Genomic DNA, 13,568 nt, shown 5'->3' with positions numbered 1-13,568 from the left:
CAAAGATATATTATTATAACTACTATATATATGATGGATCAAATGGTATGGTCTGTATATCTTTGAAGTTAGACTATAAAAGGATCATCTCTCTTATTAATAATTCTTGTTCAATTCTGTAATCAGTCTTTCATAGTTTTCGTCGTTAATAAGTGTTGGTCACGATCATGCGTAAGTATTATCATTGTTAAATAATTATTTTGTTCCTATTATACCAACCTATCATCATATCAAATTGCATATTTTATGGGTCTCTTTTGATTCTATAAAACTTAAATGTAATTTAAAACTGCTCTCAATTTGGAACACTAATGCATTAAATAATTTTAGTAGATATCCATTGCATTAAATTATATTAGCGCTATACTTTATAACTTATAAATATTTCGCATTCATAAAATTAAAAGCAGAATTCTCTGACTTAGATGAATCCAACAACTTCAAATTACTATAAAGTAATTAATTCTACCTTTATTTTCTTAAATTGTAGTGGTTAAAATCATTAGGTTTGAAAATTAGTGACCATTTTCAAAATGTCAAACAATTATTGAGGTTTCATTTGACAGAGCATTTTGCGGAGGCTTGCATCAATTACATGATTAAAGGCGAAACTCTTATCTCGAGGTATATTATTAACTGCAACCACATTGACAAATCACGAATGGAAATAATGGAACTCTAATTCTGAAGTAAATAGTTTTAATGTAAGATACAGACATTTACAGTATAAATATTCGATTTATTTATTTATTTTTTAATAATTTTCAGTTTTACTTTCTTCATTCAATATGCGAGGAAAAGCTTTACGTTAAATATTTCAAGTTTATTCAGAATATTTTTAATTTTATATTAGATTTGAAAATTGCAGTACTATATTCTGACAGCATTTAGAGTGCTTTATGAATTAATCCTCCATTTCTACAGTAATAAACATAAGAGCGATTTGAGGTAATTTTAAGAAAAAAGATTTAAAGAAAAACCACAAAAGAAAAAATTTAATTTTGCATGAACTGTTTCCAAAGATATATTATTATAACTACATTTGTATAGCTAATAAATAAATACGGAAATAACTTTCTCATGTTTACGCAAGCTCACAAGTACAAGTTCTAGGTGAAGCATAATTTCAAGATTATTTAGAACCAAACAAAAATAAAACAAGTAAATAAAAACTTCAACAATATGGGTATGGAAGAAAAAACGATGATTTATGTAAAATAGAGGAACTAAGAGAAATATGAAACTTTAAACATTGCAAAACTAAATGTCAAACGGAACTTTTTTCCTTCTCCTGTTTGTTACAAAACTTGTTCTTTCACTGACTCTAGTTCACTAAAGAAAAGCTTAGTGTCATGTTTTCTAATACACTTTGCTCTTTTGATTAAAAAAAAATTGTTACGAGGTATCGAGGTCTCATGGTAAAATTAACCAGACAAATAGAAGCACTGGTTTGTTAAAAAATAAACTATTCCTGCTATTATAAATTTCCTTTCAGCTATTTTGTTTTTAAACATAAACATACGAAAATATTTCTAATATGCTTTCTCCGTATGCTCCAAACAATTCCAAATATATTTCCTTGGTTTTTAAATCCCTTTAATTTTCTCATTATAGGAAGATTATGCAATATTAATTTGTTGCAATAAATATGTACTTCAGAAGGGGAAAAAATGTTTATTATTTCTATGAATAACTCCCTTTAACACCAGATTGAATATATTTACTCTCCAAATATAATTTCTTCGTATTAAAAATATATATTTTTTATTTTAAATATAAAAGAACAATTTGTCATTCAAAAACATAATATACAATTTTGTTGATGGAGTTGCTTAAGAGAAAAAACTTAAAGAAAAGCTTTGTCCAACTTTCCCCTATTAAAACTTTTATCATGGAATCATACTAATATTTATTTTAAGGATTATTTTGATATGGTTCGAAGGTATATCGCAAAAAAGCGATAATCTTTACTTTTACAATATGACGTGACCTTTTGAGAAACGTTATAAAAAGTAACAGAAAATAATAACAGAAAAAGAACTTTTTTAAGTTGGATAGAAAGAACTTTTTTTGAAAGTAAGGTTTTCAAAAGGAAACTAGAAAATTGCGTCTTTTCATCTTTTTCTCGAAGAGCATTTTACTGTGTGATAAAAAAAACACATTTTAAAGGTGTGTCTCTAAAAAAGATCAAATATTTTTCCGAATCAAAAAGAGAAGAAGAAATAAAAACTTTATGAGTTGAATAATGATTTAAAAAAGAGTTTAAATGCGCGGTAGTAATATGAAAAGTACAAAATAATGAGCAGTTGTAAGATATGCGTCATAAAAACTTCATTTAAAAGTGTTAAAGCATTACAATTTTTTTTAATATTATCCTAATTTTTTAAAAATGTATATGTAAGCTCTACTAAGTCCATCACATTTATACGTAAGATACAATGTGAGCATAATCTGCACGTAATATATAATTATTCCTCTGCATCCTTTTCTGAACATCATAACATTTTATTAAACATTTAACAATTACTTAATGTAAATTCTGATATAGAGAACAGAAAATTTAAAGAAAAAAACACTTTTTGAAAACAGTAGGTAAAAATGTAAAAAAAGTATTGGTCTTAAATTTTCCTTTTTGCAGTGAAACATAGTAAATGAATCTTATGTTATTAGATTGAAAACATTTATACATTATTTCCGAAAATTTAAAATATTTCAAAGATTTCTTAAATAGTTTTAATGTTTGTTTTATAATGACATCGAATTTATAAGAAAACTGTTAAAAGAACGATTTTACAGTTTTACACCACACATGACGTATGAAATCAATAGATACATATATTAAAAATATACTTTGAAATTAACTAAAATAATTCATTATCAGATGCCAATGTGCACTCTGTTCGTCTCATTCATAAAAATAATGAGTGCAAAATTATTATTTCCAGCTGCCCCTTCACCGTGGTATCATTCTAATCAAATTACGGAGAGAAAAATTAATGGTAAAATTACCATACTGTATAGTAATGACCATTCCAGTAAACAAAAAATGATTCTGGTATTAAAAACCAAAATGCACGGTATTTAAAACACGCAATTGGTAATTTTTCGGTTACTAGGGTAACGATTTACAGGAAATTCTATTTTAAAAACTATAGTTCTTATTACCACACATTTAGTAAAAAATGCAAAACAGAAAAATAAATTTATCCTAATAAATGGTTTTCATGCCCTGCTCCAAAGTATCATAGTAAAAAATTACCAAATTTTACCTCAATCACCAAATTTTGTGACATATTATAAAATTATATTTTCTTTCTATTTTAATCGAAATCATTACCAAAGCATTTTGGTGAAAATTACTGACATTTTTGGTGTCCCCCTAGAACCAGAAACACGTTATTGTAATTTGTCTATACCTTATTTTCAGGGAATATAATTTTTTCTACAATAGTTTTGAGCAATTTACATTTTTTTTTTTTTGATTTAAGAAGACAGTATATCTGAAGAATCAGCTGTAAATTGGCAAGTATTAAAGATATATATATTTTAAATTCTTTTTATATTATTCTATATATAAGATATATTTTGTGAAAGAAAGATTTTCATTTCTTTTTAAATTATCAGTGACTTTAGTGTAGCAATAGAGTGTTTCTTTCCCAAACAATTCTCGACATAACTTTTTCATAGGAATAAAATTTTTGCACAAAAACTTTTGAGGTAAATATTTGACTAAAAATAAAACATAAACAAATTTCTTTTTTCAGATATAAGTAGCATTTCGCCATATAGTATTTAAATATAGGATGAATACTATTTGTTAGTTAAAACTTGGGTACCTTTTTTCTCAATGCAATATTTCAAATATTAATTCAAATTAATAAAGCTAAGAAACTGAAAGAACTACGATTAATCTACCTTAAAAATTTATTCTAATACTGCAAATTTTTGTTCGTAAAACTGAGTAACGAACTATTTAAAACGACACATAAAAGTATGCAATATGTAATGGGTTATTAATTGTCTGAGGGTTGATTAATTGTTTGAATACCAAATTAATTGTTTGAATTCAGTATATTTTAGTTCATTAACAATAATTATGTTTTTTTTTTACCGGAAATAGGATTACCGCAGAATAATGTAATTTTACCAGAATATTTTCTCCGTTTGGAGAACGAAAAAAAAGAAAAATTTTGAGCATATTAACATATGTGATGAAATATATGAAGTAACTAACATATATCAAACATTGCACTTATAGGATAAAAAATATGTCTAATAATATGTGTAACTAAAATCTGAGAAGCAATGCATGGAAAAACTATGTACTTGAAATCAGGTATATAACAGAAAATGTAAAAAGCAATATATTGCTGACAATCATGTAAATTTATTGAATAAAAAAATCAAAAATTTTATATTTGATGAAAAATAATATTTTTATGCAACTGTGGAATAATCTCCTTCTGAATATCGATAAATGCAACTGGATCATGTGTAGTTTGAAAATAAATTACACGTGCAGCCCATCTGAAAAGAAATATCAACAGATATACAAAATGAAAAAATTATCAAAGAATTCTACTAATATCAAATACTAATAACCTGAATTGAGAAGAATAAAACTTTTTGGTATTACTATTCTCTGGAACTTGGAAAAACTTAGAAACTAACGATTCTACTATAGTCTGCAAATAAATAATAGTTAAAAAGCAAACTACAAACATTCAACTAAAATGAAAAAGGACTTTCACTTTTAAAATTCCAATATCCATTTCCTTACTTTTATTACTTTTCAACGAAAATAAAACTTAAAGAAAAGTCTTGTAGAGGTATATCAATTGAGAAAGAATTTGAAAGGAATCAAAATAAGGTAAGAAAAACATACATACATACTTTACTAACTATCAATAAAAGTTTTGAAAAATCTGGATTTTTATTTATTTTGATCAAAAGAATAAAATAGAGTTTCTTTCAAACACCGCCATCAGGTATCAGGTGATTATATAGTGGAAACTGAAATAAAAACTTAGGGCCATTTCCTAAAGCCAAACAACACTATAAAATGAGAAATCTGTTTCGTTTTAGAAAGAAATTGTTCAAATTATTTTTTGCATTCTCGATTCATTTCAATAAAACGAAAATACAGTATAAATTCAAACTGAAGATTAGATAAAGCTTAAAGCATATCTTGTTAAACTGGATAAATAAACCTTGCTGCAATGTTATAGAGCTTTAAAATTTAAATTTTCATTTATGGAAGAAAATTTAAATTTTAAAGTAATAACAATGAAGTGAAAATTGATTTATATTGATAGTAATAAATTTGAAATTTATATAAATAGCAAGGAAAAACAAAATTAGTAAAATCAATTTTATTTATAAGTGGGGTAGAAAAAATAAATACTTTATACCCTTAATTTATTCTACATTATTGCGAAACACAATTTGTTCAACTATCCGATGGTTCAACTATAAAATTCTTTTAAAATTACTGTATTATAAGATATTGACATATTTAGTAAGCAAACAAAAAACATAAATTAGGCTAATAAAACCAAAATATACGACACTCAAACCATTTATTCGGTAATTTTACTGTTCATATGGTAACGTTTTACCGCAAATTCTGGTTTTTTAAAATTATAGTATGCGCATATATTACACATTTAGTAAAATATACAAAACTGTAAATTAAATTTTCCCAAATAAATGGTGCTTATGCCATGCTCTAAGGTATCAGGGTTAATTTACAAAATTTTACCACCTTAACCAAATTTCATAATAGGTTATAAAACCATATTTTATTATTAATTTTAGTAATATCATTACCAAAGCACTTCAGTTTAAAATTACGGAGGTTTCGGGTATTATCACAGAACCAGAAATGCAGTAAATGTCATCATATTTATGCAGTATTATGTGTAAAAACTTATAAAACTAGCAAAAAAATTATCTTTATTATTATTTTATTTTTATCTGACCATTCCTCGGTAAAAATAAGGCATTTTTTGCAATTGCGCTAAACTCTCTGAAGAAATTTCTATCATCTAAAACAAAAAAATCCATTGAGTATTTTATTTAGAAGTAGCTATCAACTATTATCTTAAAATCAAGTGCATGGACTACTGAATTAAGAATCAATGCAGTTAAAAATTAAATTTTAAAAATTTTTCGCAATTGTATTTGTAGAAAACACGCTTAAGAAATCAAATTATACTTTTTTCTTTTAGTCTGTAATTCAAAACATCTGTGCTATAATCATATACAGACATGAAAAATTATAGACAAATATTGTAAAAACAACATGAGATATCATGATATTGTGTTTAAAGTGGTTTACAATGTGCGAAAATCTGATTTTGCGATGAATGCATTTAAAAACTTGAAATCATTAGCCTATCCACTGTTATCACCTTGCACAAAAACTGTTAAAACATTGTAAATAATTGGATTCGAAACAATAGTAAAGTATTTTTAGAAAGTTAAAAGTACAGGAATTTAAATTTTATAATATATTCAATTTCAAAAATTTTGCCCAAAATCATGTTTTTGTACTTGTTTATAATAGTTATTCGGCCGACCAGGTGCCAAGTGGTTAGAGTGCCTGACTACGAAACCAATGGATGCTGGTTCGAATCCCACTCAGGGCATGAATGTTTCTCTCTGTGTGTTGTCCTCCTTTATATGTGAATGTGGCCCACCCTTGGGAATCTGTGGCAGTGTGGCGTGGTGATGTTGCTTGCCTCAATGACTTAGGTTACAAGATGCTCCCTAGGCAACGCAAAATGAGCATCACTTCTGGCACCTTCCATAGCGAAGAAAGATAAGTTCAGTGTCTGCCGTTCAAAAAAAAATTCGGTATAACTCCTATCAGCACCGCAAAGCAAAATCTAAATTAATTTTAACACTAATTATTTTTTAACACTAAAGAGCTATTTAAGACATTCTTAAAACCCTTAAATATGAAAAATAACTTTAAATATTCCAATGCGAGTGAAAATTCGTTAATTAAATTTTTTCATCGAAGAACTGAAATAAAGAAAATACTGAAATAAGGAAATAAAAAGAATTCTAAAGAGTTATATTTACTATAGAATTGTAGCAAATCTAATCCTGTTATGTAGAACCCAAATTCTCCCAAAAAACTCTGATCAGATTTTGTAACTTAATGAATCAGTATTATAAATAATTGGTCAGTTCTAAGAAAAACCAGTGAAACTTGAAACATTGTCAGTTATTTTAAACAACCAACTTATGTCTTTGAGAAAAACTCTCCTAGTATCCGTAATTGTAATGAACTTAATCAAAATTAGTAGACCTGTAATTTACATGGTTGTTATGTAAAGCTTCCAAACTGACTTTATTTTCTACAGTGGTTACAGCATCAGACTATGGACACAAAGGTCTCTGGTTCGATCCCATCCGATATCAAACTTCCTTTTTATTGATGACCGTAGATGATAACCACACATCTCGCTCATTCCTCGAAAAAAAGCAGCACCTCACTAATTCGGTTTGCCTTGATTCGACAAACAAACTACCAGCGTCTCATATAACGTCAAGGCCAGAAATTAAGATAATTTTAACGAGCATAATGTTAATTTTCAGTCAGTGACCATATATTTAACAACAAAAACTTTACAGCCAAATCAACATTCTTTTGAACTGTTAGCTTTAAGTGCCTAATTTTATCTTGATGATCAAACACTGAACCACCTTTTACAGGTCGCTAATTGTGAAGTTGTCATGTATTTTTCAGAATGTAGATAACAGCGTTATCTTATTTATTTATTTATTTATTTATTTATTTTTGCATCGTAGCGAAACTGGCTGCAGAATTTCTGACATTTCAATGAGATTTTCCTGAAAGGTCTTGATTTGCTTGCAGAAAAAAATTTAAATGTTTTCATAATTTAATTTAACAACATAGCAAACCTGCTTCAAGAGTTATTTTTGCTGGATAGGTTGCAAAATATCAAAAAAAGCAAGATTTGATTTAGGACAAAAGGCATTTTAAATTGTTATAGATGGGCCCTAAGTTTAAGGTGCAGCATTTTTCAACAGTTCTATGTTTTAAACTTAATTCGGCATATTTAATGTGTACCATTCTACAATGCAACTGCTATAAAATCATGAAAAATTAGCATATATTATAATCATGCATGAATTATATATCTTAATTGACAACAAGTAATAGAACAATTTAATCTAAAATGTATTTTTCTCATACTCATTTATGTAAATTTTGCTTCATTCTGATTACGAAACAAATTACAGAAAGCAATTTCGTTTTGAATACAAAAAATTACTTTTTTTTCAATGTAAACTTATGGAAAGAAAATAAAATTACAAAGCAATTTCAAAAATAATATTCAAGTAAGTTATTTTGCTTCAGGCTTGAAATATAATTGCACGTGAAACAAATTTAATCATTTAATAATTATAAATTCATTGATAGAAATATTTTTGTGTGTTACCGTAGAATCTTGCATTTTAACTGCCTTGGAATTTTAATCTGTTGAATTAGTTTTTGGCTCCAATTAGCACAGTCTATGCACTTATGCATTAAATTGGTAGCTATAAAATTCATTTTTATATAAATTCCCACGTTTTTACAGAGCTCATTTCTGTCACTACTGTTATTAATAAAGTTTTTTTCTTTGGATAAAGTTTGTGGAATAAATTCGCAAAGATTCGTGACAAATCTGTAAAGATTTGGTAAGTAGCTAAATTTCTTTTCTTCCAGTTTTGGTTTTAAAATTTGTGTTTTGCTGTTATATTTTTTCTTGTATATTGTATCTATAACTTTTATTTTATCAAAACTTTCACACCATCACCAATTCGTTATTTTCTATAATAGAATCATTTATATTGGAAACTATCACTAATCCAGTACACTCAACAATGTATATTTTTACTTTATTTGTAAATTTTGTTTTAAATAATTAAATCATTTCTATTAGAAACTATGACTAATCCAGTACACTTAAAAATTTATATTTTTACCTAATTTGAATTTTTTTTTCTATAATTGAATCATTTCTATTGGATACTGTAACTAATCCAGTACAGTCAATAATGTAAATTTTTACTTAATTTGTAAGTTTGTAGAAAATATGTGCTTCCTTGAAAATCCATGCTAAGTCTATTTTTTTAAAATTTTAATTATTTCTTTTTTATTTTACCGTTTAACACAAATTAATTCCCGTAATGATTACATTTAGTCCTCGCATTGTTAATATTTAATCCTAATGATGTTTACAATTAAAAAACTACTTAAAGGAAGAAAAAAAACTTTGTATAAAACATTTGTTTATACTGCTTAATTAATTTTTCTTAAACTTTTCACAATAATTATTTTAAATTTACATTTTAAGCTTTAATTTAAATAGAAAAGTGGAAAAGGTATTTAAAATTTCATTACATCTTATGATTTCTCTTTTTCTCAGTGGAAGTCTCTCTTCAAATTCATTTTTTTAAGCAAATTTAATCTGAGTAATTTAAGAAATGTAATTGAAGCATTTCAGACAATGAGACAATTAATGCTGATTTGAATACTCAGACAACTTTTCTGTATGCAATTTTATTTTATCAGAAACATTTGGTTTTTATATTGATTAAAGAGCTCTTCGTCATTTCATTAGATATTTTATCACAATTTTCATAATAAAAGCTTTAATACTTTAATCTGCAACCTTGTTACAATACGCTAATTACTGTTAATTAATTAGTTATATAATCTATAATTATTTGATGCTATCATGCTAGAAAAGAGTGAAATCTGACTTAAAAATTTATTTTATAGAATTCAAAATAGTGGCCGACGTAGTATTAAATATGATTATTTCATGATTTTGATGATTATTTCATGATTTCGATTTTTCAATATTTTTATAGTCACATAAGCCGGTTAAATTTATTTTGTTTCCTTTCATGCGAAGATAAATAATATAAAAGGATCCGTAAAGATAAATGCATTCATACAAAACTAAAGCATTTTCATCACGAAAACTGGATTTAATATTTTATTTCATCAAATTAATTTAATTTACCAGTAGTTTCTTTACAAAAACTTCCTATAGTAGTAGCCACTGAATAAAGCCCCTTGCTCAATTCGGAATATGATTCTTTTTCTATGGTTATTACGATAATAGACTACGGATACAAAGGTTCCAAGTTCCGTCCCAGCATGTGCCAAAGAGCATTTCTCTCGCACTTCCTCTACATTCGTAATCTCAGTCAACGAACACGCAACTCTCTTGCTCCTCAACAGATGGCAGCAATATACAATTTTGTATCTTTTCACAGCTAGCCTTGATTTGACAAATAAATCATTGAGCTTTAAACAAATTCAACATCGAACCACAATTAATTTTTACGAGCTTAATGTTAATTTAAAATCAGTAGCTATATAATTTACAAGAAGACAACTTACGACCAGCTCGCTATTTTGTTACGATACCTATATATGCGTTAATTTATTTATACTGTCAGTAGCTGGTGGTAGTGCAATCTTTTTGTCGGATTTATTTGACAAACTACTTATATAAACTGCTCTAAAATGCATGTATGTCTTTATTTATATAATAAAGATACTGGTGTTCTCATAAGATATGCAAAATCTGTCAATGATATTAAATTTTATAACATTTAACTTCAATTCTCCTCGGTTATGTACAAATTCGTATTAATATTATGACTGTTCTGTGTGTGTTTGATTAACAAACTATTTTTATTTTAATAAATATCTCATATGTGTATCCTAAATTTATGATTCTTGCCTTAGATTATATCGCAATGTTGCTGTAGTGATTTTTATGAGTATCATATCTTTCTGTAGTTGTAAAATTTAGTATGTATTACTGAATAACAAACATGGTAGAAGCTACTTTATACCAAGTAGTATAAAAAGCATTCTAGGTGTTTCACTAAATCAGAAACTATCCTTGATTTTGTTATAGTGGAACGCCTAGTTAAACATCACTTTAATGTAAAGTAGTTGCTATCATTTTTGCTGTCCGAATACCCGAAAAAATTTTACAGAATATAAACATAAACAATTATAATAAATTTTAATTTTGAGACAAATTTGATTTTAGGAAAAAAATTCTTGGTAACTTGGTTTTCTATAAGCTGTTTAAATTCAACAACTAAAGGCTACATTAAATCCATTTGTAAACATTACTCTCTTACTAAATATTCTAACAATGCATATCAATAAGTAATGCCTTCCTCTTATTCATTATTTTTAATTCAATAATTATAAAATGCATTCAAAATACTTTCTAAGAGTGATCATAAGCAGTATCAAGATGTAACAAATTTCGAAAGCTAGTTAATTAGTTTTTTGGTTTTTCACATTACGTTTGCTCTTAATCTAATAACCCGCCTGCTATAAGCTTGATAATTAATGGAGAATTCAATTAAACTTGTATTCTAAATCAGAATGGTTGCATCAGTTTTAAATTTATAAAAAAAAAATTTTTTATGTTAGGGATACATTTTTTTTAATTTTTTAAAAAATATCTATGTTGTGCGATATTATTTTTATTTAAATAATCACAAAACACAATCAAAAAATTTTTAAAGCGTGAGAGTGTCAAGTTCTGAAGAAGTTTGCTAAATAGACAATATATTTTCTGGGTGCCATTGCTAGTTGTTTCATTTCAGCCTCTACCTATCCAAAATATTCTGAAATCTACATTAACTCTTGGTCTAATCCACCGCCCACTACAAGCTCAATTAATAATTAATGGTGGATTCAGCGAAACATGTACCCTAAACCAGGATGGCTGCTAATTTCAATGTAGGACGAAGGCCACTTTGAGAATAATATTTTAGTGATATTATGAGCACCATCTGCTTTGTATTCAATGAGGAAGCCTCGAAATTAAAATCACTTCGATTATCCGTTGGCAACATTCCAGAATAACCCTTTGGCTTTCAGGCAAATGAAGCAAACAGGTGCTAGTCAGCTGACTTGATTATTCCTACACCGCCTATGATACCAGTTCCCGATAATGAAGTTCATCTCGCGATGATGGGAAGTATTTTGATGGAATATCCTCGCAAGAGCTTTATCTGTAACAACAGCCTGAAGTAGGGTGAAAATAATGGTCTAGAAAATCGATTAATTACAGAAGGTTGTAATGTTTAGCAGTTCCTTTTGGAATACTCCAGATACGAAATATTAATGTGTTTGTTCATACTAGCTAATTAATATTGTAAAATTTTTTACATCATTAATTTCCATACGTAAAATAATGTTCTCACATTTAATTAGAGGAATTTTGTATTTCAAATAAATTAAATTGCTTAAATATTTTTATTTTTTTTTTTAAAAAGAAGCGTTGTTTGCTTATTTAATTTAAGTAACTAACTAAGGAGTTGGCTATTTCTTTAGGAATACAATAAATGTGCAATATTAATGCTCTCGTTCATATTAGTTTCGTTCTTATGTTGTAAAACTTTTATATTATTAATTTTTTTTAACATAAAATAATATTCTTGTATTAAGTTAGTAGAATTTTAAGTCTCAAAGTAAATTGTTATACATGTTAAATTTAAAATTATAATAACAAATTAATTTTTCTTAAATTTAATTTGAATAACGAGATAAACAGATAGCAGCTCTTTTCATATATTTCGCATATCATTCAATTAATATCGTAAAATTGTGTGCATTATTAATTTTCTAACGTAAAATAATGTTCTCGTATATATTTAGTTAGGTATAATATTAAAATACTTTTCATTTATTTAATAGAAAAGTTTTTAAAAAAACAACAACATTCATATAATTTATTCATATAATTTGAATATTTAACTAGAGGAGCTTTATTGTATGCAAGTTATTCAAATGACATCAATTACTAAACTGTTTTAAAAAAATTATGTTTATTGGGAGCTAGTGTTCTTCAAATTTGCAATAAATACGATTAGATTTTTTTTCTACATTTATAAGTAAACTAGAACTTAGTTGACCTTCACATACAATTCATTGTTATAAAACTTCTGGAAACTTTATTTGAACGGAAGACTGCAATAAATCCGAAACTAGGTTTTCATTTCCTATTTCCCTAAACTCTGAAAGTTGTGAAGGCCGTTTTTCTTAACTTTCTATAAAAAGCAAGGAAGTAAATAATTTCTTAAAATAGTTTTCCGCTGTAAAACTGATAATGGAACTTCCTTTTTTGCTTAAATTTCATATCCTGCATGATAAAAAAAATTTTTATCAAAAGTTTTAAACCTGTGATTCAATTTAAAAATTCGCAATAAAAACATTATTGGAAAAGTATCAACACTAATAAACTTAGTTTATCAGAAAATGATCAAAAGGAAAATTTCTAAAACATATGTTAAGAAGTTCGTCAATTAAAATGAAACAATTTAATAAAGCATAAGCCCAAATGCAGAGAATCTAAAAAGTAACTATTTCGAATAAGTAGAAGATAAACAATATAGCAATATAATTAAATTGCTAGCCCTGTTCAGTGTGATTTTTTTTAATTTTAATAATGGTAATCAGGTAAAAAAAGTGATTAGTTTTTAGAATAGTGATTTGAAAT

Source organism: Parasteatoda tepidariorum, chromosome 4, assembly GCF_043381705.1.
Source record: "Parasteatoda tepidariorum isolate YZ-2023 chromosome 4, CAS_Ptep_4.0, whole genome shotgun sequence".
Taxonomy (NCBI): domain Eukaryota; kingdom Metazoa; phylum Arthropoda; class Arachnida; order Araneae; family Theridiidae; genus Parasteatoda; species Parasteatoda tepidariorum.
The sequence above is the reverse complement of the archived record's forward strand: the minus strand, read 5'-3'. Positions refer to the sequence as shown.